A 25106-nucleotide genomic window follows, 5' to 3' on the forward strand; every position below is an offset into this window, starting at 1 on the left:
TTTCTCAGATATTTTCGTGATACAGAGGTAAAGTGCTAATACAATAACAGCAGAAACTTAAAGACACTGGTCAGATGGACCCTGATTCTTTGGCTATAGTGTTGGATATGTTATATACTTTTGGGGTATTCAATTAAATCTCTGTTGTTTTGTCATGGATCATACTTATTAATATACATTGATTTTTCCCTAGTTTGGTAGGTAATTCCATTGTAAGTTGGCAAGCTTTATTTTGGCACCATGGCTTCTCGAATGGGGTTAATGTGATTTTGCATAATCTTGATAATGATAGAAAACCATTACAATTAAACCTTTTTTCAGCGGAAAAATGAAAGGTCAATTCTAGTGTTGCCACAGTAAAAGATTAGACCCTCTCATCCATTACTCCTTGACACTTGAAACCCTTTCAGTGCAAATAAAAAAAAAACGTTGCCAAAAGAACAAACGATCAGTAAAACACAAGAAAACATTTTTGGATTTAAGAAATTAGTGGGGGCCGCGCGAACGCGTTCCCCCGCAACCACAAATTATGACGTCCACTCTCCCACTTGGGGAGATGGTAGAGAGACGCTCCTCCCAAGTGCAATGGAAGCCGCCTCCCTAGGCAATCGGCCTTCTTGTTCACCGATAAACCCGGCCAGGTAAGTATGTTTATTCACAGCAGCCCCGTGGCCTTTTATAGCCCAGCATCCTCTTGCACTTCTCCTGCTTCTTCGATATGGGAATAATGTTTTCTTCCATTTTTATATTCCCACGCCCCCTTGTCTTGCCCCCCATTCGGTCCATCGTATCGTATAAAATGGCCAGGCATAACTTGTCTTTTATGTCTCTTTTACAAGGAAACTTTCTGTTACCCATTTCATGACTGCGGTGGGTTAAAGATAATAGCTTTATTCACTTGTTTTTTCAACAAAAAAAACTTGTTTCAAACATAACGTTTCATGCCATTGGTTCAATATTTGCAACTCGAATTGCTGGATTTGCCAGAGGTAGTTCTCGATTTGGTTGTCCCTACTTGTCTAGATAAGCTGGGAACTTGGCATTGCAGTTTACAATTCAAATTTCTAGCTTATCCAACATTTCAAGATAAACTGATGCATCCAAACACCCAAGCAGGGAAATTGGCACTGCCGTTTACAATTAAAATTTTCAACTTATCCAACATTTCAAGATAAAATGGATGCATCCAAACACCCAAGCATTTATTATCGGACCCAGACCCGTTCTTCATATTTGGTGTGAACAGTTTGATCACGATAGAGATAACACTGTCCACATTTATCGTGAACAGCTAGAGGCCGATCGATCTCTCAAAGATATCAATAAACACATTTGATCTCTCAAAGATACCGATAACCCCATATGCCCATGAGCTAAAATTGAATTAGAGGGATTTTTTTTATAATAAGGAGAATGTTAGAAAAGATAAGAAGATTATCTTATCTCATAGAAAGGCTCGTCAAGATACAAATGTAATGTATATAATGTGTAAAAACATTGCAAAAACTTAAGGAAGAATACATTGTTAGCCCAACGTTATTGCCGAACCACATATATCGAGTGTCTCCTTTCTCTCTATCTCGCTCTATCTTATCGTTTTTTCAATTCATGGTTGGCTTCCAAATTTTGGCTCTTTTTCTCAACCCCATGTCTACGAGTCAACCAATCGTTTGTTAGTTGTTGGAGCCACTCAGTCCATACTCTTATACAAGTCAGAATTTTCAACCAAAAACCAATGAAACAAACATTGTGGGATTTTATTTTTTTTGAGAATATATGGATTCTGTTTCAAAGTCATAAGCATTCTTTCTCTACTGCTTCACATGTACTATCCGCCCTATAATAGTTTGGCCAACGATTTCGGTGAATCGACCGATTGCCAACGATTTCGGAGAATCGGCCGATACCGATACTCAAGTGAAGCCTTTTGAATTTGCCATAAAAATAATTAAAAAATATTATGTGTCAATCAGAAGTGACCCGTGTTAAAACTATTAAAATACTAGTAAAAAAATTATGTATTTTTATATTTAGTAAAAAATAGCATATTCATGTCTGTATCATATCAATTTTTTGCCGATACGATACCTATCAGCCGATATGCACCGATAGTGACAACACTGATTGAAACCATAGAAGGGCCTTATAATTGTGTTCATTGTTTTTTTGCACTAATGTTTGCCAAAAAACCACATTTTTTATTAAAAGATTATTATTTTTATCTCACCCAAACAAAGTAACAAAAATAAATACATATCCACCCCAACAAATACCATGATTATTTCTCTATGTATGTTAAAATAATAACTAACAACAAATCAAATAAAAATTAGTTTGTATTTTCTGCATGTCAATGTATAAAATTTTATTGAAATACCCCGAATTTAGAAAAAGATAAAAAACATGAGGTCTATAAATAGATAGACAAAAAAAGACTTTTTCCAAGAAATAGAAACTGGAGTTAGTGAAGATATTCTATGAATAAACTAAAAGTTAGCCAGTGCGAACCACTTCGTCCTCACAATTAAAATCAAGACTAATTGGGAGGAAAATTGGCCAACTATGTCAACTATTTGCTAAATCTTGTATGTCGGCCATATCATAAAAAAATAAATTTTATATAAACCGTTAATATTTTTTTGGTTTTGAATTACTTGCTAAAAAACCAAATAATGATCATTTAATAAAATCTTTTGCTAAAGGCTAACCAAAGTAAGGAAAAAAAATTGTCATCACCAATGTTGTCAGTATCGGCCTTGTATCGTTTGGCCAATGATTCAGGTGAATCGGCCTATACTGATAGTCAAGTGAATCGTTTTGAATCGACTAAAAAATAATTAAAACATATTATGTGTCAATGAGAACGTGTTAAAGCTATTAAAATAATATCAAAAATTAATTTTAGGTATTCTGTATATTTATTAAAAAATAGCTCAATCAAAGGTGAGGAGTATCAATTTCCTGCCGATACAGGCCGAGAATTATGTGATATAATGTGGCATCCGAATCACAAATGCAAAAACATGTACATGCCCATAGTAAGAAAGAAAAGGAGGAGAGAAAAGAAGAGAAGAAAGTAGAGATCCATCTTAAAAAAGGATCTCCACTTGAGGGAGTACAAGACAAACAAATAAACATACCGACTAAGCATGCTTTCATATTTCTTCTTATTGAGAGTTTTAATTTTGACTCAAACAACCTCATGTTATCATGAAGCAAATAAAGATAAGTATGGCTATAAGTCAAATGTGAAGGCATGTCTGTTCTCATGCTTTTAGTGGATTTTTGCCTTTGAGCCATGACATGTTTAAAGAGGGAGAGAATGTTACATTCCCAATTTTGAGGTGGGTTGTGCTTAGTATACTAGTCTAGTAGATGTGGATCTTGTATGAAGAGTTAGATGCCAAGCTTTTCCTTGAGTATTAGGCAAATTCTTAGGAGGGTGGATTGTTGGATACACTCCCTTCAAAGGTCCGTGTTGCATTGGATTTGATCTTTATTTTTTGGTCCATGTCTCATGTAAGATCTATTTAGGATATTATGTTGTATTTTGGGTTTGGTTTTTTATGTGATCCTTTGTATTTTGGGGTTTGGGGCTTGCTTCCTTGTATTTGAATCTTGGATCCACTATAAGATGGGTTGCTTGTATGGGAAGCCTAACCCAAGGTTATAAATAAGGGTCATTCTTGTATTTTGAGAAATTCTTGAATAGCAACTCTTGCAAGAACTTCTTTATTTTGGAGGTTTCTCTTTGGGAGGATCCTTGTCATTATTTGAAAAAAATCCATTGAGCTCTTGTGAGTGGATCCTTTCTTTCACGGGAGAATAAACTTAACTCCATCTCCTCCTCTCCACCCACTCCCAAGTTCTTCCACTTCTCACTGTTTGACCCTTAGTTACCCCAAATTGTGCCCAAAATAGCCTAAACTACAAATTTAATCCACACTACACACATCTTAACCATTTTTTCTCTTTTTTACTCAAAATTTATATAAAAAAAAGCCTAGAGATCCTATCAGGTTGTAATCTACAAAGTTTGTTCGGTGAAAATGAGTTTTAAATCATATAATTGTGACACAAAAACAATTTTTTAAGGGTTTCAAAAAAATTAATAGTTCGCAATGTACTTAAAAACTCGTGACTCAAAAATCATATTTTTTGATAGAAATAACATGATCCAAGCTTTGATTCTAAGCAAATAAACCATCTTGAACACATCTACGTGATTAGATTGAGTCTATAAGGGTTGAAACTATGATTTTCAGCTCAATAGTTCCATGCAGTTCTGTGCCTTCATTAGCACCAAATATTAACCCTTATATATAATCACTAGACTATGAGACCTGGAAAATATGAGAACTAATGTGTGAACCACTATTTTCAAGAATTTTTTGTTTGTTTCTCTTGAATCTAACCATACAGATGTCACCTACATGCTTGGTTTTATAAGAACCCACTCTTGAATCATCTTATTTTGATGCATAAACATGATTTTTTAAGACTGAGAACATTGGCCATCATCATTTATCAATGATTAAAAAAAAAAGTGTTACATTCTCTAGTTTTTTGACAATTTAAATTTCTTTTTAGCATAATTTTTCCTATCAAAAATGAGAAATTTGCCTCCCAACGGTGTAGATGCACATTATAAGGGAAAAAAGATAAAGAAAGATTATCAAAACCAAGAAAACCCTCAGTGTAAAGATCCAGCAACAAAGCTTTAAATAATAAATCAAATAAACAAAATGCAAACTCTTGATTTAGGGATTGGTGGGGGTCGCGCAAACACGTTCCCACGTTACCACAAACTATGACGTCCACTCCCCCACTTGGGGAGATGGTACAGAGACGCTCCTCCTAAGTGCATTGCCTCGCTAGGCCACCGGCCTCACTGATCGTCGTTATTCCCCGTCCAGGTAAGTATAATTAAAAGTTGTAACCTCATGTATTTTTATAGCTCTTCACCCGCGATCCTCTTCATCCGCTTCCTCGATATGAGACTGATTTTTTAGTCTGTTTTATGTATGTTCACCGCCTCTCATCTTTGGTTTTATTCATATTTTATTTTATACAATTATCTTGGTACTAATAAGTAATAAATACAAGGAAAGTCTTTGTTACCCATTTCAACAAAAACCTGTTTCATCTTTCGTTTGCTTAAGAACAAAAACCTCCTTCGTCTTTCTTTTGATTGAGAAAAATAATTTGCTTCATATATAATAATTAATGCCACTGGTCCAATATTTCCAATTAGAATTGGTCAATTTGCCAGAGGTATTTACACACTACCCCAGGTCATCCGAGTGGCAGCAGGCAGAAGGTGTTGACCTTTTAGTTTCAGGTTCGACTCTCACTGGGTGTGCGAGTGCCTTTAACTGGTGGTGGGCTCTTTAAGGGCTTCAGTGTCTGTAACCCCACCCAGGTTTATTTCACTGAAAGGTGGGCTCAATAAGTGACCCGATTCTCGTCAAGGTTCTTCGTCATAAAAAAAAGTTGCCAAAGGTAGTTGAGCTCTTTAGCATCACTGGCATTTTTGCTCTTTTTCTCACCCACATATCTATGAGTCAAGCAATCCTTTATTAGCTGGAGCCACGAAGTCTATACACTTATAGAAGTCAAAAAAATTCAAACCAATGCTATAAATCTTGTTATTGGGATTTTCTCACAATAAATTATTAATGATAAACCACATAATCCTTTATTAGCTATATAAAAAATTCTCTTAATAAATTTAAAAACTTTGTTTTTGCAAAGAAATAATAAAAAATATCAATTATATAAAAGTTAATGCATAAACACGGGCATACACACATGAAAATAAAAAAATTATTAATGTTAATATCACATTGATATTGTCATAAAATCATGATGTTTTAGTTAAAGGTGATACTTTAAAAATAATGTTTTAGATATTTTATCGGCCTTTAAAGATACTGCAATAAAAATAGCGATGTTTTCAAAATGTCAATGGTAGTTATCGATGTCTTGGACGGAAACAAGACTTGTAGAAGACAGAAGGAACCCAAGTGAAGTCCCATAAAAAGGCATTCATTTTTCAAATTATTAATTATAGATTTATCGTATTGAAGGGATCAATTTATAAATTTATCATCCACCATGGAACAAGTTAAAATTAAATGGATGAGTTTGATCAATCGACGATTCAAAGATTTAAGAAAAATAAAAATTTAATATAAGAATTGGTGGGGGCCGCGCGAACGCGTTCCCCCGCTACCATAAATTATGACGTCCACTCTCCCACTTGGGGAGATGGTAGAGAGACGCTCCTCCAAAGTGCAGTGGAGGCCACCTCCCTAAGCAATCAGTCTTCTTGATCGCCGATAGACCCCATCCAGGTAAGTATGATTAACCACTGCAACACTGTGTCCTTTTATTGCCCATCACCCTCTTTGCACTTCTCCCGCTTCTTCGATATGAGACTAATGTTTTCTTCTTCTTTACATGTTCATTGCCCCCACCTCTTTCAGCATACGAGTCCTTCATACCGTATAAAATGCCATAGCTTATTTTTTTATGGCTCTTTTATTATGTACAACTAGCTTGGTACTATTATTATATAAATAAATACAAGCAAAGACTCTGTTACCCATTTGATGCGTGTAGGGATGTCATCGACTCGAATAGAACCCAATATCCGACCTGAATCCGAACCAGATTACTCGAATTTCAATGTTCAGTTTGGATTTGATTAAAAATTGGATTTAGGTTTGGGATTGAGTTTTGCTTTGAAACAAATCCGATTAAAAAACCAATTCTGACTGTAAATTGAATATGATTAAGTTAAATATTGGGTTTTAAGCTAATCGGATCTGTTTGATTGTCAGTCTTTTTTCTCCAAAGGGGGTTGGCGTAGTGGGTTGGGGCCTTGGCTGCTAGATGGGCAGTCAAGGTTCGATTACCATATGTGTCACCCCTTTGTGCAAGCCAATGTGTATTATAGGCTCCAGAGGTAGAGGTCCTAGCCTCAAAGTTTTACGTTGATGGCACGACAGCGGTAGGTATGGTAGGTTGAGCCAGAGCGACCAGATCTTCGAGTTGGGTGCAGTTTCTTCGAGTTATAAATCGAAAAAAAAGCTAATAGGATACGGATTCAGTTTTATTTTTTTGCATTCGACTCCGAATCCGAATACATCAGATCCAATTATGTCAGATTCGTAATGCCTAGATCCGACCCATTGACATCCCTGGATGCCTATGGTGCGGTAAAAAACATTTGCAGCTAGAGCCAAGGAGTCCATACACTTATAGAAGTCAAATTTTTCAAAACAATGTTGCAAATCTTGTTACTGGTATTTTCTCTGAGGAAAAATGGCACAATAAATTAAATAAAACATTGTTTTCACCAAGAAATAATAAGAAATTATCAAATTGTATCAAATTTAATAAACAAAATAAAAAATTTATTAATATTATTATCGCATTGAAATTGTTATAAAATCTTGATGCTTTTAGTTAAACTACATTTTTAAATGATCATATTTTAGACATTTGGCCTTTAAAGATACTGCAATAAAAATCGTGGTGTTTTCAAAATGTCAATGATATTTATCTCGGTCTCGGACAGAAATGGAACTTGTTGAGGACAAAAAGAACCCAAGAGAAGTCTCACAAACAAGGCTTTCATTTGCCAATTCATTAATTATAGACTTATTTTTTCTTTTTTTTTAGATGACTAAGAATGGATTCTTTTTCAAAGTCATAAGCATTCTTTCTCTACTGCTTCACATGTACTAGCTGATAGATTTGCAATTTCCTTTCAATTGGAACCATAGAAGAGCCTTATAATTGTGTTCATTCATTTTTTTACACTAATGTTTACCCAAAGGCAATTTTATTATATTAATAGACTATTATTTGATCTCACCCAAATAAAGTAACAAAAAAAAACATATTTACCACAACAAATACCATGACTATTTTGCTATGTATGCTAAAATAATAACCAATTACAAATCAAATAAAAATTAACTTGTATTTTATGCATGTCAAAATATAAAATTTTACAGAAATACCCTAAATTAATAAAAAGATATAAAAGCATGAGGTCTATAAATATATAAAAAAAAAGAGTTAGTGAAGATAGGTTATGGATAAACTAAAAGTTGGTTTAGTGTGAACCGCCTCCCTGGCAAATCAAGACTAATTGGGAGGAAAATTGGCCAACTATGTGAACTATTTGCTAAAACATGATTAAGATTACTTCCCTTTCTTTTCCTTTTGTAAAGACAAAAAAACCTTTTTCGTTCACCCATTTACATCATTCATTATTTTTTCTTTCTATTTACAATGGCAAAAAATAAAAATATCACTATATTTATTCTTTTTCCTACTCCTTCTAAGTGCAGTGTGTGATAACCTCAAGGAGTTGTGGGTTTTTTTCTACCAATCGGGGCCCTCCCTTCACCACCTCCATGGGGATGGTCGGGTTCATAACTACTCCTCTCTACAAGGCGCTTACCTAACCAACATTTAGATCTGACTCTACCCAAACTTTTTTGGTTCACCCCAACATTACCCGCTTGCCGGACTGTTGTTGAGCAGTTTCCGGATATCAAATGATGCTCTCCAAATGGTAATCTTAATGTATGATTAATCACTGCAGCCTTGTGTCCATTTATAGCCCATCACCCTCTTTGCACTTCTCCTGCTTCTTCAATATAGGACTAATGTTTTCTTCTTCTTTACATGTTCATTGCCCCCACCTCTTTCAACAGACAAGTCATTCTTATTTGCTTTCATTCTGATGAATTGTTATGTTCTCCATTTTCTCTTGTTCAAAATTGCAGGTGTAAATTATTATGATCACATTTGAGTACCATAGCGTCTCCCTTCTACCACCTATACCCACCAGAGAGTTGCTTGTGGAATTGGCACATTCTGAAGGCCAAATTTCAAAACCAGAGGGTTTTGCCTATGATTTCAAACATCAGACATGGGCAACACAATGATCTTAAAGGCAGCCTAAGCATGATCATCATGGGTAATATCGCCCACTTTAGGGTGAGTGTATTTATGAGATGTGGTGAAAACATTGTAGTCGATCAGCATTAAGAGATGTGGTGTATTTATGTAAGATATTTTCATGATACAGAGGTGAAGTGCTAGTTGACTGAGTGAATGCACACAATATATGATTTTTTTGTCCAAATATGTTGAGATTTTAGTGGTTTTACATTTTAAATTATATTTTTAAAATTTATTGAGTGAATGATGCTAAATTTGAACATTTTTTAGTATGCTTAGATTATAAGAGTGTTTGCATTTTAGTCCACATTTTTGTAATTTATTATGTGTATTCATGCGAAAATTGATATTTTTTATGTATGCTTAGATTTTAGGAGTGTTGTATTTTAATCTTTATTTTTATATTTTATTGAGTGAATGATGCTAAATTCTATTTTTTCTTGCTTAGTATGCTTAAATTTTAAGAGTTTTTGTATTTTTAATTATATTTACATGAAAAAACAGCCCCAAAAAATGAAGACCTAGCAGTGCTGGCTATGACAATCACTATCTTGTTTTTGCAATTTATTAAGTGAATAATGCAAAATCTAATTTTTTAAGTATGCTTATGTTTTATGGATTTTGTATTTTAATCTTTATTTTTGTAATTTATTAAGTGAATGCATGCCAAATTTGATTTTTTACGCTTAAAATATGGTTTTTTATTTTATCAAAATAAAAAAAATTTAAACATTTTTGCCCAAGTTGTCTACGATGATGAATCAAACGTGGAACAGACCATAGTGTTTTAACATAGTCAATTCAAACACTAGACAAGGACACCTTGTAATTGTCTTGAACATGGTCAATACAGAACTACAGAAAATGTGATGCCCTTGTCTAACACTGTAAAGTGAAGTTGAAAACTCTTGGGCGATTTCCAATAATTTCTCATTCAAAAAGTTGTTGAAAATAAATATCAATCAACTGAGTTTGAAGAGTTATTGCATTCAAATAATACAAAATTTAAGGACAATGTTTGATCAAATAAAAGCAAACCCCAGATCGGTAAGAAAAATGTGATCTCCACTAATTTTAGTCAAGGTATCTTGCAACAACACACACTTAAACATCCTGACTTGTAATATGATAATATCAAAGATGCGACACACAAGTAAAGTCTGAGCATAAAGGGCATAATGAAAATTTGATAAATAACATATTTTATTCAAGGCCAATGATATCAAGTACGAGCATAATAAAAACTATATTCAAGCATGTATGTACATTTAAGTGCAGAAAGTTGTACAAATAAAATTATGTTTCACTTATTTATTTTCTGCAGGTATGCACAGTTTGAATACGTCAAGACAGATAAGAACCACTTCAAATGCAACAGTTCATTATCTTTGACACAACTCATAGAGGCACTATATCCAATGTTCAAAAATCAAGCTTCTTCCTTTTCGGGGGTGGCCGTGTTCACAAGTGGTGCCCCTGGTAAGGCTTCTTAGATCTTTGATTCCGGTGCTTCTTTCCATATGGCTTCAAATGAGTTCATATTATCCGAATGTCATACTAACTCAAATGATTCTTGTGTTTCAATTGCCGATGAAACTTCTTTAAAATTTAAAAGTTTTGGGGTTTTTTCAAAAACAACAAACTTTCTTTATACCAAATATTAGAGTAGTACCAAATTGAATTTAAACCTCGTATCCCTTTCCCAAATTACGGATTATGGATGTAAAATTTTGTTTTTATCTAATGATTATTTAATACAAGATCTTCAGTCTGAGAAGCCGATTGAGTGAGGCCATAGAAGAGGAGTTCTCTATGTTATAAACAATCTTGAGTTATCAAAACATACCTCTGAAGCATTCATTCCATATAGACAAATGATTGGAGCTTTGTCTTATCTCGTTATTACTCGTCCTGATATTTCTCATGATATTCATTCTGTTAGTCTATTCCAGCATGCTCCCACTATAGTACATATGAGTGTTGTAATGAGAATTATTAGATATATTAAAAATTTTATTAATTATGGGTTATTTATTTTATAAGTTATTGCATATTCTGATTCTAACTGAGGGGGTTGTGAATGATAGATGTTCAACCACTGGTTCCTGTATTTTGTATGTGATTTTTAAATTTCATGGAGATGCAAGAAGCAGTAGAAGGTGTCCCTTTGTTCTACTGAAACAGAATACTATGTCATGGCAACAACTACGTCTAAGTTAGTATGGTTGAGACAGTTATTAGAAGATTGGGAGTTCACGTCCTCAAGACTATATTGTGAGAACAAGAGTGCAGTATACATTACAAGCAATCATACATTTCATGAAAGGACCAAACACATTGAAATGGATTGCCACTACATTCGTAAAGAATTTCTAAAGAAGACCATCCATTGTTTTATGTTTCATCTAAGTATCAACTAGCGGATTTCTTCACTAAAGCGCTCCCGTCACCTAGATTTCACTTTCTACTTGGCAAACTCTTGGTTGTTATACCGTGAGTTTGAGGAGAGGGTGTCAAGATAATATATATATTTGTATGTATATATATATATTAAAATATATATGTATGTAAATTAGAAAACACATCAAGGGTATTTCGGTCTTTTTACATTATTATAGGTGTCAGCCCATTAGGGGCTGACTGTTTATTTGTATGTTTCTCTTTTTTGTTTTTTGTAAAAGTAAAATGTACTGTGATTGGGCAGCTCCAACTAGTTGTTGGAGATGCTCCCAGCCCAACAGCTAGTTGGGATGCTCCCTATGCCCTTTGAGTATTATAAATAGGGCTTCAAGCCCTTGTATATCTCTATGCCTTTAGAGCATTTCATGCAATACAAGAACCTTTATTTTGACCCTTGTGTGGGTAGTGTGGCTTGATCAATTAAGTGTTCTTGGGGGCTTGTTTTAAACCAGAGTTGCCAGTCGAGGAAGCGAGTGCGGGAAGCGGAAGCGGAAGCGGGAAGTGAGGCACTTCTAAAATTTTAGGAAGCGGGAAGCGGGAAGCGCGAGATGACTTAGGAGCGAACCAGGAAGCGTCTCGGAAGCGACGTAAGAAGCGAAGAAGGAAGCGACGTAGGATTCAAGTGAGAAGCGAAAGAGAAGCGAATAAGAATCAAAAGGGAAGCAAAAATGTAATTATATATTTTTAATAACAAGTCAATAAACACAAAGATTACATAGAATTATAGTTAAAATTTTAAGCTATAAAGTCTAAACTGTAAATTATAAGCTATAGAGTTCTAAACTTCATCGCGCAAGGTTTAAAATAAAAGTACATATCAATCAAAGTTATCAAACAAACAAAATGTTACAGGACCATGACAAAAAAGTAACATAAAGGTTTCTAAGTTGGACTACTCCAACTACATCATCAAAATAATAATTAACAATTCAAGATTTCATTAATTTATCATCTTTCTCTTCCCCTTCAAGTCAACAATAGATTGAGAACTTTCAGCATTATCATGTGCTTCTTATCCTCCACGACCATGTCTTCTGCTCATTCCTTCATTTCCTATAATGAATAAGTTAAAAAATTAAAATGTTCAAAAACCAAAATTTAAAATATAAAAAATATATGTAAAGAAAAAGTAAAAATAAAAAATACAACATCAACATACCTTGTCTAGGTCTCCTGTTAAAAAAATGATCAATCCGAACTTGAGGAACTGATGGTCGCTCTTGTATATCTGCAGTTCTACAAGCTCTGTTGGATTGATTTGTATCCTCTTCAACTTTATTTGTACGTATGATTATTGGAGGTAATGGAGCTCTTAGTTGTGCATCTTTATGTTTGGATTTGGAAATAGAGCTTGATTGTTGTGCGCTATCATCCAAATCTCTCCAATGCATGTCCTATAATCTCAACGTATTTTCTTCTACAATAGGTAGTTCTTGATTGATATCTCATTTTCGATTAGGTCCTTCTTTATAGCGATTGTTGCACCTATTTATAACAAGAATATAAAATATGAATGGTAATAAATAATCAATGATGGAAAAAGAGAAAAAAATACCAAAACAAAAGTACAACACGATTTAATCATACCTATCAATTAATCGAAGATTGGAATGAATATACACCAAGGTATCAGCACGATCTTCATTGAGCCTATTTTTTTTAACATTGTGAATATAACTATAGTTGCTCCATACTCTTTCTGCAGAAGATGTGCTAATAGGTTGACTTAAAACCTTAATGGCTAATGTTCTCAACTCAGGTGTATCACCACCATAAAAACGCCACCAATTAAGCACCGACATTGTAGGATTCAATGCATCTATTTTTGCTGCGTTTCGGCTAAATCTTCCACTTCTTAATGCAAAAGCCATAAGTTGTGACCTATAAAGTGTAGAGAGTTCTTCATTTCCAGACGATATCACTTCAAGTGCGAGCATTGCACCATCTAAAATATCATTATCTTTTTCTGCAAAAAAAATATTTAATACTTAAAACAAAAAAATACAAATAAAATAAAAAATAATTAAATCATTAAACATTAAACTTTATTAAATAGATAGAATAAAATTTTTACCAGGAGAAACTCGTTTGACCCCTCCTGCTGCTGGAATCTTGAGATACTCTAACTCGTAATATTTTGGAGTAAGCATGTGGGTTAGACTGTGGAGAGGCACATTCATTTTATCCCATCTATTTGAGACAAGCTTATGAATCTTTTCATACAAATTTGGGTGTCCTTTTAGATTGTCTTCATGTTGTCCATGCCTTCATACACTTCACCAATTATAGGATCTTCCTGATCACAAAATTTAATCATCTTATATATGGGTTTTGTAATCAATAATGCTAAACGTACATAATCCCAATATTCATCATCAAGAACAGTTGTTTCTGTTGTAACATCCCTTCTTTTCATAGTTTCATCCGTGCATGATTGCTTCCACTCGCTCCATCTATCTGAAATTACTATTAGTCTCAAGCTCTCCCTCACAATAAGCAAGTGCTTCAAAGTAGTATAATGTGAAGCAAACCTTGTTTTTGCAATCTTTATTAGCTCTAATTTTTCATTGCTTCTAAAGATTGCTAGTGCTTTTGAATGATTTGTGATATACTTCACAATTTCTTTACTCTGCAAATATGTTTCTCCCAACCAATGAAACTCATGCGCCAAATCCTTGAAGATCAAATTAAGTGTTTGCACAACACAAGGTGACCAAAAAATATACTTATATGTTTGTTTTAATTCTTCACCTGCTAATTTGCAATTTGCTGCATTGTCTGTGATCACTTGCACTACATTAGAAGGCCCCATAAGTTTGAATCCCGTCTTCAAAAATTTGGCAATGTTTGCAGCTGACTGTTGCACATTAGAAAAATCGCTTGCATATAAGAACATCGAGCCAAAATAGTTTGAGGCAAGTATATTTATCAAGTGTTTATTTTTTATATTTGTCCAACCATCCGAGACAATGGAAACTCCAAACTCCTCAAACTTTTCTCGAAATTCATTTAACTCCCTATAAACACACTATTTCTCATTGTCAAGCAACGTTGTTCTCGCTTTTCATATGATGAAGGTTTATATCCAGGCACTTTACTAACTGCAGATATCATCTCTTCCCAATATGGTGATCGAAGCACATTGAAAGGTATGTCATTTGCACACAAAAATCTGATAATTTTATGATCTACATCATCTATTTCTACCTTTTTAAAGGTATCACGAATATCAACTGTGCTTCAGCTTCCACTAGATGATGTAGTCATACTAATAGGCTTCTTTGGTTTATCAATTCTTGATCTTTCAACTCAAATGCACTTGATGAAACCTCCACTCGTCGAACTTGCCTCTTAATTTTTCTTGCCAATTCTGCATTTTTTGCAACTACAGGACAAAAGGCAATACCAACACTTTGTCCCTTTGCAACTCCCATGAGATGTGCAAAAACACGAGTATATGACCCATGATAAATATTTTTGCAGTGCTTGCATATAAAAACTTGGGTTTCACCTTGCTTTCCTTGCCCACTCTTCTTTTGTTTCAATACATGGCGCCATATGACTCTTATTTTATGCATGCTAGGTGGTTCATCATCTTGGTCATCTTCAGAATAGTAGTCATCCAAGTCATATTCTTCTTCATCTTCCTCATCAAAACAATTTTCATTTTTATCCTCAAACTGATATGGGCAATCAGAACCCTTGCCCTTTCTTGTAATGTCTTTTCGAACAACACTAGATGATTTATGCTCCAAATTGTAGAAAGAATCATCATCGTCATCATAATTGTCGTGATTATCTCTTGTGATGGCCATTAATGAAGCAAAAAACAAGCAAATATACCTGCATCATAAAAGTATAAGAATCAGTCTAAAATACATTAAAAAAAACTATTATTAACAGCAAAGAATGAAGAGTGAAGAACACAAATCATTACTCTCATAATTTACCAATTACAAAAACAAAAAAATAAACAACATTTAAGGAGGTGAAGATCTATGATTCTATAATATACTATCATAAAGCGGACAAGCTGGATCCTGCTTGGGACTTCTAGATACTTCAACTCAGCATCTTGTTGATGTCTAGAGAGTTCTAATGAGATAGAACCTCTCATTGTCTCTATATTTCCTTTTCTTAGAGGCCATGTGAGAAAACTCATATTTGCAGAGACCTCCAACTATGGACTCTTTTCAGTTGTGTAGACCATTCACCATCTGGGTCGGCATTGTTCGGATTTGGATCTTTAACATTCTCTTCAAACTCAACATGCCTGGAATAACATTGAGTTTGGACCTTAATTCAGCAAATCACTGGGCAAGCCAACATCTTCTTTATCTCAACAGGTATTGAATAGCATAGCTCTAGATCTTTAACATCCCCTTCAAACTCATTAGGTACTGAATTCTGGGAAGGCCAGAATTTCCCCTTTAAACAGTATTTTCAGCCTTCAAACAAGCATCTTTCCCCTTCAAACATCAAACTATTTCATGGTGTTGATACCTGAGGAGGATCCGTATATGGAGGAGACAAGCTCCAGCGAGTGGAGGGACTCAGAAGCTGATACCTGAAGATAGTAGCTCTAGTTGTGGATTTGCACACGATATAGCAAAACATCGCCACCGAAGGAACAAGACCTTGTGGCCCCCAGTCCGAAGACTAGTTGATAATTGAACACCATAGCGAAGAGAACCACTCAGACTCATTCGTCGATGCCTATGCACTCACTCGCCTAGCTATGAGTCACCATACTCGGTTGGAACCTCCTAAGGTGATCCTTGAGAAAATTAGCCCTAACCCACGCACACCCCCGTGCGTCCAACCGCTATGCGTGGGACATCTCTTGCAAGATGAGAGGTCCTTAACCAAATCTCCAAAGGCAACATCTTCTGATTCGCTGACACTACTTAACCAAACAACGCTCCATGTTTGTGTTGTCACACAACAATCCACTAACGACGATATTGATGCCTATCGCATATCATGCTACCACCACACGTCACCGATCAAGCGAACACATATTGTGTGTTCCTACACTTGATGTATTTTCCACTCAGTAGAGCTCTGCACTGCACATGTCCCATTCCGAAGATTGGCCCAGAACAGAACTAGAGGCATTAATTATTATATATGAGGTAGGTTTTTGTTCTCAAGCAAATGAAAGATCAAACAGGTTTTTGTTGAAATGGGTAAAAAAGACTTTGCTTTTCCTTATTAGTACCAAGATAATTGTATAAAATAAAAGCGCAATAAAAAGGAAGACGAGAGGCCGTGAGCATACATAAAACAGACTAAAAAATTAGTTTCATATCGAAGAAGCAGATGAAGAGGATGTTGGGTGAAGGGCTATAAAAGGGCACGAGGTTACAACTTTGAATTGTACTTACCTGGACCGCGTATACTGGCGATCAGTAAGGCCAATGGCCAAGTGAGATAGCCTCCGTTGCACTCAGAAGGAGCGTCTCTCTACCATATCCATATGTGGGTGAGTGGATGTCATAATTTGTGGTAGCGGGAGAACGCCTTTGCGCGACCTCCACCAATCCCTAAATCAAGAGTTGTATTTTGTTTATTTGATTTATTATTAAAGCTCTGCTGTTGGATCTTTACACTGCGGGTTTTCTTGGTTTTGATAATCTTTATTTTAATTTTTCCCCTTATAACATGCATCTAACACTATTAAGAGAAATTATGCTAAAAACAAAGTTAAACCGACAAAAAATTAGACAATGTAACACTTTTTTTTAATCATTGATAAATGGTGATGACCAATGTTGTCACTATTAAAAAAATCATGTTTATGCTTCAAAATCAGATGATTCAAGAGCGGGTTCTTATAAAACCAAGCATGTAGATTACATCTGTACGATTAGATTCAAGAGAAAAGAACAAAAAAATCAAGAAAATATTGGTTCACACTTTATTTCTCATATTTTAAGTTCTCATAGTCTAGGGATTATATATATATATATATATATATATATATATATATATATATATATATATATATATATATATATATATATATATATATATATATATATATATATATATATATATATAAGGGGTAATATTTGGTGCTATTGAAGTCACGAAACTGCATGGAACTATTGAGCTGAAAATCATAGTTTCAACTCTCATTGGCTCAATCTGATCACATAAATGTGTTCAAGATGGATTGTTTGCTTAGGATCAAAGCTTGGATCATGTTATTTCTAAAAAAAAATATGATTTTTGAGTCATGAGTTATTTAGTACATTGTGAACTGTTAATTTTTGAAACCCTTAAAAAACCTGTTTATGTATCACAATTATATGATTTCAAACTCATTTCTCACCAAACAAACCTTGTAGATTACATCTTGTAGGATCTCTAGTTTTTTTTTTGATAAATTTTGAGTAGAAAAGAGGGAAAAGGGTTAAGATGTGTGTAATATGGATTGTAGTTTAGGCTATTTTGGGCACAATTTGGGGTAACTAAGAGTCAAATAGTGAGAAGTGGAAAAACTTGGGAGTGGGTGGAGAGGAGGAGATGGAGTTAAGTCTATTCTCCTGTGAATAAAAGGATCCACTCACAAGAGCTCAATGTTTTTTTTGTGATCCCTATGTCTTCTAATAGTTGATGAATCCATATAATTTTCATGGTAGTAGTTGTCATGACACGATGTTCAGCTTCGGTTGATGATAAAGATATCTTTTGCTGCTTCTTGCATCTTCAAGAGATTAACGAATCTCCTAAAAAAACACAAAAACCAATGGTGGAGTGACGGTTATTTGGGTCACCTCCCAGTCAGAGTCAGTATAAGCAATTAAGTTTAATTCAAAAGAACAGGATAAGAATACTCCCTTATTTATTGTACCCTTTATGTATCTTACGACCCGCAGAATTGCACTCATGCGAACCGATGTTGGTGCATGTTGAAACTGACTTGCAGTATGAACTGCATGATAAATATCTGGTGTAGTAATACTCAGATACATCAATGATCCTAAAAGTTGTCTGTAGGGGGTAGGATCAAAGAGAGGAATACCATCATCTGTCTTCATTTTGGCTCCAACTATATTAGGAGTTTCACAAACCTTATCATCTGTAATACCTGGCCTGTCAATAATCTCAGATGCAAGCTTAGTTTGAGATAAAAAATACCCTCTATGAGAGTATGTTACTTCAATACCCAAAAAATAAGTTAGAAATCTCAAATCAGACATTTCAAATTTATCCTTCAAAATGGATTTTATGCCTTTAACCCTTTTAGAATCGCTTCCGGTTATAAGCATATCATCTACGTATATAAACAGAATAATAATTCATGCATTGGTTTTTCTAATAAATAAGGCAATGTCAGTTAAACAAGATGAAAAACCATTTTCCAACATTACGGAGTTAAACCTATCATACCAAGCCTTGGGGGCTTGTTTTAAATCAAAGTTACGAGTCGAGGAAGCAGGAAGCGGAAGCGGGAAGTGAGACACTTCTAAAATTTTAGGAAGCGGGAAGTGCAGGATGACTTAAAAGCGAACCAGGAAGCATCTCGGAAGTATCTTGGAAGCAAATCGGAAGAGACGTAAGAAGCGAAGAAGGAAGCGACGTAGGATTCGAGTGAGAAGCGAAAGGAAAGCGAATAAGAATCGAAAGGGAAACAAAAATGTAATTATATATTTTTATTTTATCAAAAAATAAGATTTATGTCATTATTGACAAAATAAAACATTATCTAAGATAATAAATAATATAAGTTACAATTATCTAACAAATGCATCATATTGTAAATATCAAGCATTTAAAAAATAATACATCAAGAGAAGATCATAATTCGCATTGTTGTTGCAATCATTTAACAAATGCATGCAAGTACTAAATAATGCATTAAGAAAATAAATAACTTTGATTAAAAAGCATACATTTTTCAATAAAATAATCAAATGACTTGTTATTTAATGTTATGATTGTTGTAAATCTCTCTGCAACATAGAAAACGACAAGTCATTAAACTCAAAGATTACATAGAATTATAGTTAAATTTTTAAGCTATAAAGTCAAAACTGTAAATTATAAGCTATAGAGTTCTAAACTTCATCGTGCAAGGTTCAAAATAAAAGTATATATCAATCAAAGTTATCAAACCAACAAAATATTACAAGACCATGACAAAAAAGTAACATAAAGGTTTATAAGTTGGACTACTCCAACTACATCATCAAAAGAATAATTAATAATTCAAGTGTTCATTAATCTATCATCTTTCTCTCCCCCTTCAAGTCAACAATAGATTGAGAACATTCAGCATCATCATGTAACATGTCTTCTGCTCCTTCCTTCATTTTCTATAATGAATAAGTTAAAAAATTAAAATGTTCAAAAACCAAAATTTAAAATATAAAAAATACATATAAAGAAAAAAACAAAAATAAAAAAACACAAGATCAACATACCTTGTTTAGCTCTTTTGTTAAAGAAACGATCAATCTGACCTTGAGGAACTGATGTTCGCTCTTGTATATCTACAGTTCAACTAGCTTTGTTGGATTGATTTGTATCATCTTCAACTTCATTTGTACGTATGATTATTGGAGTTAATGGAGCTCTTAGTTGTGCATCTTTATGTTTGGATTTGGAAATAGTGCTTGATTGTTGTGCGCTATCATCTAAATCTCTCCAACGCATGTCCTCTAATCTCAATGTATTTTCTTCTACAATAGGTAGTTCTAGATTGATATCCCATTTTCGATTATGTCCTTCTTTATAGCGATTGTTGCACCTATTTATAACAAGTGAGGCAACCTTCATTATACTCAGGAGGAGCGTCTCTCTACCATCTCCCCAAGTGGGCGAGTGGATGTCATAATTTGTGGTAGCGGGAGAACGCCTTTGCGCGACCTCCACCAATCCCTAAACCAAGAGTTGTATTTTGTTTATTTGATTTATTATTAAAGCTCTGCTGCTGGATATTTACACTGCGGTTTTTTTTTATTTTGATGATCTTTATTTTAATTTTTCCCCTTATAACATGCATCTAACACTATTAAGATAAATTATGCTAAAAACAAAGTTAAACTAACAAAAAATTAGAGAATGTAACACTTTTTTTTTTAATAATTGATAAATGGTGATGACCAACGTTGTCATTCTTAAAAAAATCATGTTTATGCTTCAAAATCAGATGATTCAAGATCGGGTTCTTATAAAACCAAGCATGTAGATTACATCTGTACGATTAGATTCAAGAGAAAAAAACAAAAAAATCATGAAAATATTGGTTCGCACTTTATTTCTCATATTTTAAGTTCTCATAGTCTAGGGATTATATATATATATATATATATATATATATATATATATATATATATATATATATATATATATATATATATATATATATATATATATAAGGGGTAATATTTGGTGCTATTGAAGTCACAAAACTGCATGGAACTATTGAGCTGAAAATCATAGTTTCAACTTTCATTGGCTCAATATGATCACATAGATGTGTTCAAGATGGATTGTTTGCTTAGGATCAAAGCTTGGATCATGTTATTTCTAAAAAAAAATATGATTTTTGAGTCATGAGTTATTTAGTACATTGTGAACTGTTAATTTTTGAAACCCTTAAAAAACCTGTTTATGTATCACAATTATATGATTACAAACTCATTTCTCACCAAACAAACCTTGTAGATTACATCTTGTAGAATCTCTAGTTTTTTTTTTTTTTGATAAATTTTGAGTAGAAAAGAGGGAAAAGGGTTAAGATGTGTGTAATATGGATTGCAGTTTAGGCTATTTTGGGCACAATTTGGGGTAACTAAGAGTCAAATAGTGAGAAGTGGAAAAACTTGGGAGTCGGTGGAGAGGAGGAGATGGAGTTAAGTTTATTCTCCTTGAATAAAAGGATCCACTCACAAGAGCTCAATGTTTTTTTTTAAAATAATGATAGGGATCCTCCCAAAGAGAAACCTCCAAAATAAAGAAGTTCTCACAAGAGTTGTTATTCAAGAATTGATCGAAATACAAGAATGACCCTTATTTATAACCTTGGGTTAGGCTTCCCATACAAGCAACCCATCTTATAGTGGATCCAAGATTCAAATACAAGGAAGCAAACCCCAAACCCTAAAATACAAAGGATCACATAGAAAAACCAAACACAAAATACAACATAATATCCTAAATAGATCTTTCATGAGACATGGACCCTAAAATAAAGATCCAATCCAATGCAACATGGAGAAGGGTGTGTATCCAACAATCCACCCTCCTAAGAATTTGCCTTATCCTCGAGGAAAAGTTGGGCATCTACTAGACTAGTATACTAAGCACAACCCACCTCAAAATTGGTAATGTAACATTCTCTCACTCTTTAAACATGTCATGGCTCAAAGGCAAAAATCCATAACAACATGATCATTAATTGCTTCATGACAACATGAGGTTGTTTGAGTCACAATTAAAACTCTCAATAAGAAGAAATATGAAAGCATGCTTAGTCGGTGTGTTTATTTGTTTGCCTTGTACTCCCTCAAGTGGAGATCCTTTTTTAAGATGGATCTCTACTTTCTTGTCTTCTTTTCCCTCCTTATTTTCTTTCTTACTATGGACATGTACTTGTTTTTGCATTTGTGATTCGGATGCCACATTATATCACATAATTCTCTGCCTGTATCAGCAGAAAATTGATACTCTTCACCCCTGATTGGGCTACTTTTTAATAAATGTACACAATGCCTAAAATGATTTTTTGATATTATTTTAATAGCTTTAACACATTCTGATTGACACATAATATGTTTTAATTGTTTTTTAGCCGATTCAGAATGATTCACTTGAGTATCAGTATAGGTCGATTCACCTGAATCATTGGCCAAACGATACAGGGCCGATACTGATACTGACAATATTGGTGATGACAAAACTTTTTTTTCCTTACATTGGTTAGCCTTTAGCAAATGATCTTACTAAATGATCATTATTTGGTTTTTTAGCAAGTCATTCAAAACCAAAAACATGTTAACGGTTTATATAATATTTAATTTTTTATGATATGGCCAACATACATGGTTTAGCAAATAGTTGACATAGTTGGCCAATTTTCTTCCCAATTAGTCTTGATTTTGTGAGGACGAGGTGGTTTGCACAAGCTAACTTTTAGTTTATCCTTAGCCTATCTTCACTAACTCCATTTTCTATTTCTTAGAAAAACTCTTTTTTTGTTTATCTATTTATAGACCTCATGTTTTTTTATCTTTTTCTAAATTCAGGGTATTTCAGTAAAATTTTATACATTGATATGCAGAAAATACAAACTAATTTTTATTTGATTTGTTGTTAGTTATTGTTTTAACATACATAGCGAAATAGTCACGGTATTTGTTGGGGGTGGATATGTTTTTATTTTTGTTACTTTATTTGGGTGAGATCAAATAATAATCTTTTAATAAAAAAATTGGCTTTTTGGTAAACATTAGTGCTAAAAAAACGATGAGCACAATTATAAGGCTCATCTATGGTTTCAATAAGTGTTGTCAGCATCGATGCATATCGGCCGATAGGTATCGTATATATTAAAAATACGTAAATTTATTTTTTTATAAGTATTTTAATAGTTTTAACACGTGTCATGTTCTCATTGACACATAATATTTTTTAATTATTTTTTGACCAATTCAAAATGATTCACTTGAGTATGGATATCGATATCGACCGATTCACCACAAGGTTTGTGACATTGGTTCTTGGTTGAAAATTTTGACTTCTATAAGAGTGGACTGGGTGGCTCCAATTGTTAACAAACGATTGGTTGACTCATAGATATGGGGTTGAGAAAAAAAGCCAAAATTTGAAAGCCAATGATGAATAGGAAAAACAATAAGATATATATATATATATATAGAGAGAGAGAGAGAGAGAGAAAAGAGACACTCTATATACATGGTTCGGCAATAACGCCTACGTCCACGGGCTGACAATGTATTCTTCCTTAATTTTTTTGAACGTTTTTACACATTGTTATATACATTACATTTGTATCTTGATGAGCCTTTCTATGAGACAAGATAATTTTCTTATCTTTTCTAACTTTCTCTTTGTTATCAAAAAAATCTCTCTTCAATTTTATCTGTATGGCAAATGAGATTATCGATATCTTTGAGAGACCAAATGTGGTTATCGATATCTTTGAGAGACCAATCTGCCAGCGTTATCTCTATCATGATCAAACTGTTCACACCAAATGTGAAGAACGGGTCTGGGTCCGATAATAAATGCTTGGGTGTTTGGATGCATCCATTTATCTTGAAAATGTGGAATAAGTTGAAAATTTGAATGGAAACGACAATGCCAATTTCCCTGCTTGGGTGTTTGGATGCATCCATTTATCTTGAAATGTTGGATAAGCTAAAAATTTGAATTGTAAACCACAATGCCAAGTTCCCAGCTTATCTCACTTTCTGGATATAAGTAGGGACAACCAAACATAAAGAGCTCGAGAACTACCTCTGGCAAATCCAGCAATTCGAGTTGCAAATATTGAACCAATGGCATGAAACGTTATGTTTGAAACAAGTTTTTTTTGTTGAAAAAACAAGTGAATAAAGCAATTATCTTTAACCCACCGCAGTCATGAAATGGGTAACAGAAAGTTTCCTTGTAAAAGAGACATAAAAGACAAGTTATGCCTGGCCATTTTATACGATACGATGGACCGAATGGGGGGCAAGACAAGGGGGCGTGGGAATATAAAAATGGAAGAAAACATTATTCCCATATCGAAGAAGCAGGAGAAGTGCAAGAGGATGCTGGGCTATAAAAGGCCACGGGGCTGCTGTGAATAAACATACTTACCTGGACGGGGTCTATCGGCGAACAAGAAGGCCGATTGCCTAGGGAGGCGGCTTCCATTGCACTTGGGAGGAGCGTCTTTCTACCATCTCCCCAAGTGGGAGAGTGGACGTCATAATTTGTGGTAGCGGGGGAACGCGTTCGCGCGGCCCCCATCAATTCTTAGTCAAATTTTTTTCTTGATTTTAGATTTTACATTAAGAATCTAAGTCAAACTTTGATCAATCTTATTTCACTCAAAAAAAAATTCATGCGTAAAATTTCACTTAATTCATTTATTTTCATATTACTAACAAGTTTATTATTAATATTTTTTATATCAGGATATTTTGTAGTACGGAATCCATATTTTTGTGACATTTCCAACCCAACACATTACATTATGTATAGATGTTTCGAATCGTATAGATGAGGATGGACTGTACCCACTCACTTATCTCTTTCGTTAATAAATTCTAAAATCCATTCCGTCGCCCACTAGCTACAATAGCCCATTGGTTAGGTATTGGAGCAACATTACCTATTGACAAGGTCTTCTCAAATTCAAATATAGATCTTGAAATACTAAGATGCGGTATTACTATGTATTTAGTTGGCATCCTTCAAAGTTGATCCTACTTATAGCTACATTTATTTAAAACAAACTTTGTTTCTTCTTTTTTGGTTAGTGTGTATAGTGATTATATATATTACAAATTATTATTCAATTTCAATTCAAATTGAAATTGAATAATAATTTGAAGTATAACCTTTCTTGCTTTTTATTCATAATGGACATTGGGCCTGATATCCAATGTGTGTTGGGCAAACAAGGTCCAAACAAG

General features: G+C 34.0%; 4 non-coding genes and 1 pseudogene across 4 annotated transcripts; 2 read left to right on the forward strand and 3 right to left on the reverse strand.

Moving 5' to 3' along the window:
• Positions 1-489: 489 nt before the first annotated feature.
• LOC149840509 (U1 spliceosomal RNA) lies at positions 490-649 on the reverse strand. Its single transcript, XR_016431774.1, has one exon. It is a non-coding gene; the product is annotated as a U1 spliceosomal RNA (small nuclear RNA).
• Positions 650-4771: 4122 nt separating this feature from the next.
• On the reverse strand, positions 4772-4924 carry LOC149840510 (U1 spliceosomal RNA; annotated as a pseudogene).
• A 1279-nt stretch (positions 4925-6203) lies between these two features.
• On the reverse strand, positions 6204-6364 carry LOC149840511 (U1 spliceosomal RNA). Its single transcript, XR_016431773.1, has one exon. It is a non-coding gene; the product is annotated as a U1 spliceosomal RNA (small nuclear RNA).
• A 10460-nt stretch (positions 6365-16824) lies between these two features.
• Positions 16825-16985, forward strand: LOC149840512 (U1 spliceosomal RNA). Its single transcript, XR_016431779.1, has one exon. It is a non-coding gene; the product is annotated as a U1 spliceosomal RNA (small nuclear RNA).
• Positions 16986-24277: 7292 nt separating this feature from the next.
• Positions 24278-24438, forward strand: LOC149840513 (U1 spliceosomal RNA). The gene has a single exon (XR_016431731.1). It is a non-coding gene; the product is annotated as a U1 spliceosomal RNA (small nuclear RNA).
• The last annotated feature ends 668 nt before the right edge of the window (positions 24439-25106 follow it).

This window comes from Nuphar pumila, chromosome 4 (assembly GCF_984573655.1).
Source record: "Nuphar pumila chromosome 4, dmNupPumi1.hap1.1, whole genome shotgun sequence".
NCBI classification, from domain to species: domain Eukaryota; kingdom Viridiplantae; phylum Streptophyta; class Magnoliopsida; order Nymphaeales; family Nymphaeaceae; genus Nuphar; species Nuphar pumila.